General features: G+C 35.1%; 1 long non-coding RNA gene across 1 annotated transcript; it reads right to left on the bottom strand.

Annotated features, from left to right (window-relative positions):
- Positions 1–3,841: 3,841 nt before the first annotated feature.
- LOC133198936 (uncharacterized) lies at positions 3,842–4,928 on the bottom strand. Its single transcript, XR_009722678.1, has 3 exons — positions 4,868–4,928; positions 4,425–4,583; positions 3,842–3,877 (listed from the first exon to the last, which is right to left on the bottom strand). It is a non-coding gene; the product is annotated as an uncharacterized LOC133198936 (long non-coding RNA).
- Between the last annotated feature and the right edge of the window lie 1,850 nt (positions 4,929–6,778).

Genomic DNA, 6,778 nt, shown 5'->3' with positions numbered 1-6,778 from the left:
TCCAAGTTTAGTAACATAATGAACAAGTCGCATCTGCTCCATGGCCCTGAGTGTCGAGTATAGGTCAAAATTTGCAGCTCTCCACCGGCAAGCAGTGGCGTCTCCATATGAGTGAAAAATTCTCGAGAGGGAGATCAAACAATAAACAAACAAACAAATACATGTAGTCTTATTGATCATAAATGTTTAAATTACATGTATAAAGATTTATCATAACAAATTGTTTTAAAATGCTCATAACTGCACCTCAGTTTGCTTTAAACAGGACACCAAAGTAAACATATACTGAACACATTTGGCCCTTTTTTCCACATAAATAATCTTTTTAAATCTTTAATATTGCTTTCCAGGCAAGAATCCGACTTTGAGCATGCTTTTCTCGTTCAAACCAAACATTCATTTTCATTTTGCTTCTAAATATATAGCATTCCTGAATTCTCATTCAATCAAATCATCCGTTAGTTAAAGTATATACAAGGATTTTTTTGATGAACACAATTTAGCAAAGGGGAGATACTCTTACTTGCTTTACTTATTATAATTTTGTTCTCTGTTTGCCTCCTACATACCCAGGAGCAGAGAAAAAAAAGGCACCTTTACTTATAATTAGATATATATATATGTACATTTATATTACTGCATGTTATTGTTGGCTAAATACTCGGGGGCAAAGGAGAAGATTTTCAAAGAATTAATGCATTTTTACTATATAATCATCAGAGCTCACCCTAACACCAGAACCCCTGACCCAGGGGTCATAAAAATTCAGTTTTCGAAGAAGCACCCGTCCTCATCATAAATATGCATTTAGTTTGTTTGCTTAATACCCCAAAACAGAAAAGATTCTTAAAAATTAATGTATTTTTTACTTTATTTATAATCATTAGTGCCCCGCCCTAACACCAGATCCCCTGACCTAGGCACCATGAAATTCACAGTTTTGAAAGAGGTACTCTTCCTCATCATAACTAAGCAGTTAGTTTTTTGCTAAATACCCAGGAGCAGAGGAAAGAACGTTTTAAGAAATGATGCATTTTCACTGTATATGTAACAAATCCATGCACCAGAACCCCTGGCCCTTGGTCCATGAATTTTCGTAGAGGAGTCAATGTTCATTACAATCAAGCCATTAGTTATAATAATAATGATAATAAAATAAATGTATAAAGCGCTAAATATTAATAAAATTACTCTAAAGCGCTGTACAATAAAATGCAAGTAAACATAATTTAAGAACTAAGAATAGATTAATTACATGTAATTTAACATATGTGTATTAGAAATTATAACATTAAAATTATAAAGTTACATACATACAGTAAAGTCATTAAGAAACTGTGAAGATTAGAAAATCTTTTGAGATTTGTTGCTCCAAGTATTTAAAAAGCTACTCTATAAAAATGTGTCTTTTAATGTCTTTTAAAAATGTCCAGGGACTGGGCCTGTTTTATGTCAATTGGAAAGTCGTTCCAAAACGCTGCTGCCCAACTGAGCCGACGTTCGCCATATGTCTTTGTCTTCATTTTTGGAAAAACTAACCGCGGTGTTGACTCAGATCGCAGTGATCTGGCGGGCTTGTATTCAGTTATATGATCCTCAATATAAGATGGAGCTGACCCTTGTATTGATTGGTAACATATGTAAAGATTTTATATTGTGGCCGAAAGTAAACGGGTAGCTAGTGAAGATCTGCTAAAATAGAAGTAATGTGCTCCCTTTTCGGCGATCTTGTTAACAGACGAGCTGCAGTGTTTTGGACTCTTTGCATGCGTTCTAGTGTGTTCTTTGAAACTCCATATAGCAGGCAGTTCCCATAGTCCAATCTAGCAGTGATTACGGCGTTCACCGTGGTCTTACAGGCTTTTTTTTGTTAGAAAGCGCCGTATACGTCCAATATTGCATATTTGGAAATAGCATGACTTGACGACCGAGGATACCTATTTTTCCATATTAAGGTGTTGATCGAAAACACCTAGGTTCTTCACACATGGCACGCTTTCAATGATATTATCACCAACTTTAAGTTGTAATTTTGGTAGATGCTTTTGATACTGCCTTGTGGTGAAGATTATTAGCTCGGTCTTATCTCGGTTCAGTTTGAGTAGGTTTGAGGTCATCCATGAACCAATGTCGCTAAGGCACGCTTCAAGTCGAGAGAAATAATCGTTCCAATTTTCCACTGGTCTAATAATCACGTAGGTGATCTATCATCTGCATAGCAGTGATAATAATTCCATGTCGACGACATATGGTTCCTATTGGTTTGGAGAAAAGGCAGTACAGTTTCGGCCCGAGTACAGATCCTTGAGGGACACCAAAAGGCAGCTGTCTTGAATCTGATCGGACGGATCCAATTGTGACACACTGTTTCCTGTTCTTGAGGTAAGACTTTATCCACTCAAGAGCATTATCACGGAATCCATAAGACACAGTAAAGCGTTGGAACAGTATCTTATGATCAGTGACATCAAAAGCAGCGGATAAATCCAGAAAGACAAGGACTGCTGAAGATTGTTGGTCAAGACCTGTCACAATATCATTGTGGACCTTAATGAGGGCCGTTTCCGTGGAGTGCCTGGGACGATATTCTGATTGAAGTGGGTCGTAAAGAGAATTCGCATCCAAGTGGGCATCAATTCTACGAGCCACAACTTTCTCCAGTATTTTTGAAACAAAAGTCAAGTTAAATACGGGTCGATAGTTTTTCATCACTTCCTTATCAAGTCCGGGTTTTTTTAAGAAGTGGACGAACTAAATGTTCCTTCCAAGCCGAAAATTTGGAGTGCGGAGTATAGGTAAAAATTTGGAGCCCTCCGCCGGCAAGTGGTGGCGTCTCCACATGAGTGAAAATTTCTCGAGAGAAACGAGAGAAACGTTTAAGAACATACATTTAATCAATACACCCAGCAGAAACAGACCACATACGCGACATAATGATACATATATTTGAATGTGCCTCCCTTGTTTCAATAATATTCCAGGGAAAAAATGTAATTATCGTTGCCCTCTCATTAATTTGAACAGCAATTCGTTAACACACAGATGAACAATAGTGAACAGTGATATATTTATACGTTCCTTAAGATTAAGGACAGCGATTATTAAATTAATGTCAAATAATTAAATAAGTATCGTATTAAATAGAATGCGCAAAAATAGTGTGTTAACGTCAATCATTCAATAAAAAACATTTCAACAATACCTTTAAAGCAACAAATAGTATCTAGAGTAAAAAAAATCTCAAGAACGTAAATTATTTACTGTTTGTACCACAGGTGGAGCCTCGAAACAATGTGTACACGTTTTATAGATGTCGAGAATACTGTTCCTGATTCATTTAAAGGTCGAATATAAAAGAAATAGGTATACTTCTAATTTATGTACTAGTATGTTGTAAATAATAATGAGTTAACATTGAAATGCTAATTGTAACCTGTGAATGTTTAAAAATTTGATGTAAACAGGTAGTATTACTTGTTGTTAAAAGACCAGTTGACTGCTATACTCACCTACCTTCCATTTGTGCATGAAAGTAGTGGACCAGCTTTGGGGAAACGTGACACAAACCTTTGTGGAAGGCTTCCAGGCCAGATGTTTGTACTGCAGGGGAGAGTTTCTTACTGTCTGTCAGCAGCAATCGTCCATTAACAATTTTTTTTTCTGATTCAACATATGCTCTAGAACCTGCAGGGTAGAAATCGATATACTGTTTAAGTCGTAGTATAGTTTTAAGCTAATTAAATTTAAAAAAAAAAGGAAATGAACAAAAGGTTCAATTATAACTTAATCTGCAACCAAATTTGATAGCATTATTTTAGATACCTTTTCTGAGCCACACTCGGTCATCATCAAGTTCACCATGCTCACATCTTGGAAACTGTGAACCAAGCCCCTCATGTACATTGCACACATGGTTTAAGGTATTCAATGTGTAATGAAGGGATTTTGAACAATTATAAATCATCTTAAACTAGTTAAAAATGCATTGCTAGATAACGATGAAAGTGAAATGAACCGAATTCACATGACAGATAAAATGTAAGAAGCAAGTCCTTTTGCACCTTTAAAGTTTTTGAAGAGTTATCTGCCCTTGTTTCAAAGAAGAAAATTTTAATTTTTTCAAAATATCTATGGCGAATGATTCATTTTGTGTCATATTAAAATAAAGAGAGAGTTTATGCATATATTCACCAAGAGATTTGTATGAAATTCAAATTACTTTTAACAATATCTTAATAACACATGCGCTGCCCATAGACTTCAATGTTAACTTCAAGGTACAATTAATTGTATATTAATCAAAATTTGGTAAATTCCTTTGGTGGAGTATTGTAGTTTGATAATACCTTCAAAATGCTACCATGATTTAAAAATCGGACCATTCATTTATTAGGTACAAAAAACGGTAGTTATACATCGAAAACCTTAAAATGGAACACAATTTCACAAATACTAAGCTGCTCTCCGTTTCCTTCACAGCTTATGGCACACCAGTAGGTGTGGCTACTGATGGATTTTGCCCCCTGACCAAAACCTCACAATTCTTTTTTTTTAAGCTACTGCCTCCAAGTTCTTGAATATCCCTAAGAGAAGAAATTCAATTCATTGAATATGCTATATACAAGATTCCTATTGTAAAAACTATTTACATTTATAAACACTTTTAATCAAAATTACCTTTAGCGATATACCAGCAATGAAAGCAAAGGATTATTTTAGGATGCTCTTCACGGGGATACCTTTTAATTTGAGAGTGGCGATCAATAACCAGATGTGACACTTCAACTTGCTCCTTCTCCAAAAATGCCAAACCTCTTTTCAATCCCTCTAGGAGGTATCTACAGTTATACATTTATTGTGCTCTAACCTGTACTAGCTGTGTTTCTACAATCTTGTTTGTCGGAATCCATGCATGACGTAGCTTCTGAAATTTAATGTTATTCAAGCATTTAGTAATGATAAAATCACATTTATATATATATATAAAAATTCAAGTATTAACAAAATGAAACTCCGAAATTGTGTTTTCTACTTAATTTTTTTTTTGGTAAACATCAAATAAATTATTATTAATGTAATAAAAATATATATTTAGTAGATAAAACAGTAACAAGAACGTTATCAATTAACCTTACAACTAAATTTTAAGTAGTTTGGGTCATTTTTGGAAAAGCAGTCAGAGTCGTTTCTTTGCACAATTGTATCACTTGTTGTTTGGTTTTCCAGCACCAGTAAACACTGATCTGTGTTGTCTGCAGATGTAGAACTACTCTGTGGACATTCCCTATATAACACCATATCAAAACCCTGAAAATTATATAGCAGTCAAAAAAAAATTTCCAACCCAGAAAATTTCTTGACAAGCAAAAAAAAAAAAAGAAAAAAAAAGCGGAAATTCCATTTCCAGAACGTGAAAAACATCTATTTCGTGGTGGTGATGGTGGGGTGCACGCTTAGGGGGGGGGGGGACCTCCCGACCCCCCCCCCCCCTACGCATGTATAGTATGCGTGTACTTATTCTGACAGACAGCCAATTAGAATTCTAAGTACATGTATACAGTGAACAGTACTGTTGTCTTAACATATTACAATATCTTACCATTAAACGTCTCTTCTTAAGAATTTTCTCCAGCGCTGCTGATTTTCTGGGAATCCTAGCAGCCTAAGCAGGTGTTGGCGAGTACAAATCTCTCTGCCTTTTACAAGGTACAACCGGGCTTGAATAATCCAAAATAGTTCGGATGGCACCAGGTTTCAATATTTTAGATTTCACTTTAAATGCTGCACATTGCACCATCTCGCCGTTGATAATGTTCCCAAAATCGGCAATATCTTTATACTTTCGATTTCTCGCTATCTCTTATGACGTCACGCAACAAGGGAGATAAACGATTTTCAATAAACGCTTCACTGGTCACACAGGTGCATTTAAACGACGATTAGTGATAACAGTTGGTGACATGAATTTTAATAGACCATCGAATCTTATTCTCAATGCTCCAGAGGCTTATAATCATGAATAATTCTGTATTTTCAAGTAAATATTATATTTGACCTTTAAGTTTAATTTCTATTCTTAAAAAATGTCATTTTAATTAAAAAAGTTGATACACAGTATTAAAAGTCTGAATCTCTGCAAAATATAAAGTGTTAACTTCATTGACTCAAAAGTTATTAGGAAGATTAGGATTTATGACAGATTTACATAATAACAACAAAAGTACGGTGAAAATTTTTTGGTCTTAATCCTCAAGACGCTTTGATTAATATCTCGCAATTATATGAAGGGTGTGGATATCATTGTTGCTAAAGGAAAAGACAAAAACAATATGCCCCCAGCATAAAAATGTATATTTTACTCTCTGGTCACTAATTTAAAGTCTGATTTGAATATACAGTACATTTAGGCTTATGCTTGCTCTACAATCTGCAGTCTTTTTTCTTCTTAATGTCTGCGCTACGCATATGAAAGTTGACCCCCCCCCCCCAACCTTAGTACCACGAAGCCACGTCCCATTAAAACCAATAGTACACTTCGTAAAATGTTAGGGCCTCAATAATGGACCAGAGAGCCATAAACTTTACAAATAGGGTAAGGGGTTGAGTACTCATTTACAATAACCCAAGTAGAATGTCTTCAAGATGCCCATGAATGAAGAAGATGTTATGTATATACATGAATGAGCAACTTATTTAAATCATGTAGCTTTAACTCATGGGTCATGTACTTCATAATTTTGGTAAGGTGCCTTTTCCTAAATAAACTTCCTAAACTTTT

This window comes from Saccostrea echinata, unplaced genomic scaffold (assembly GCF_033153115.1).
Source record: "Saccostrea echinata isolate AGI-Se365-2 ecotype Australia unplaced genomic scaffold, CSIRO_AGI_Sech_v1 ptg000033l, whole genome shotgun sequence".
NCBI lineage: Eukaryota > Metazoa > Mollusca > Bivalvia > Ostreida > Ostreidae > Saccostrea > Saccostrea echinata.
This window is presented reverse-complemented; position numbering and strand designations above follow the sequence as displayed.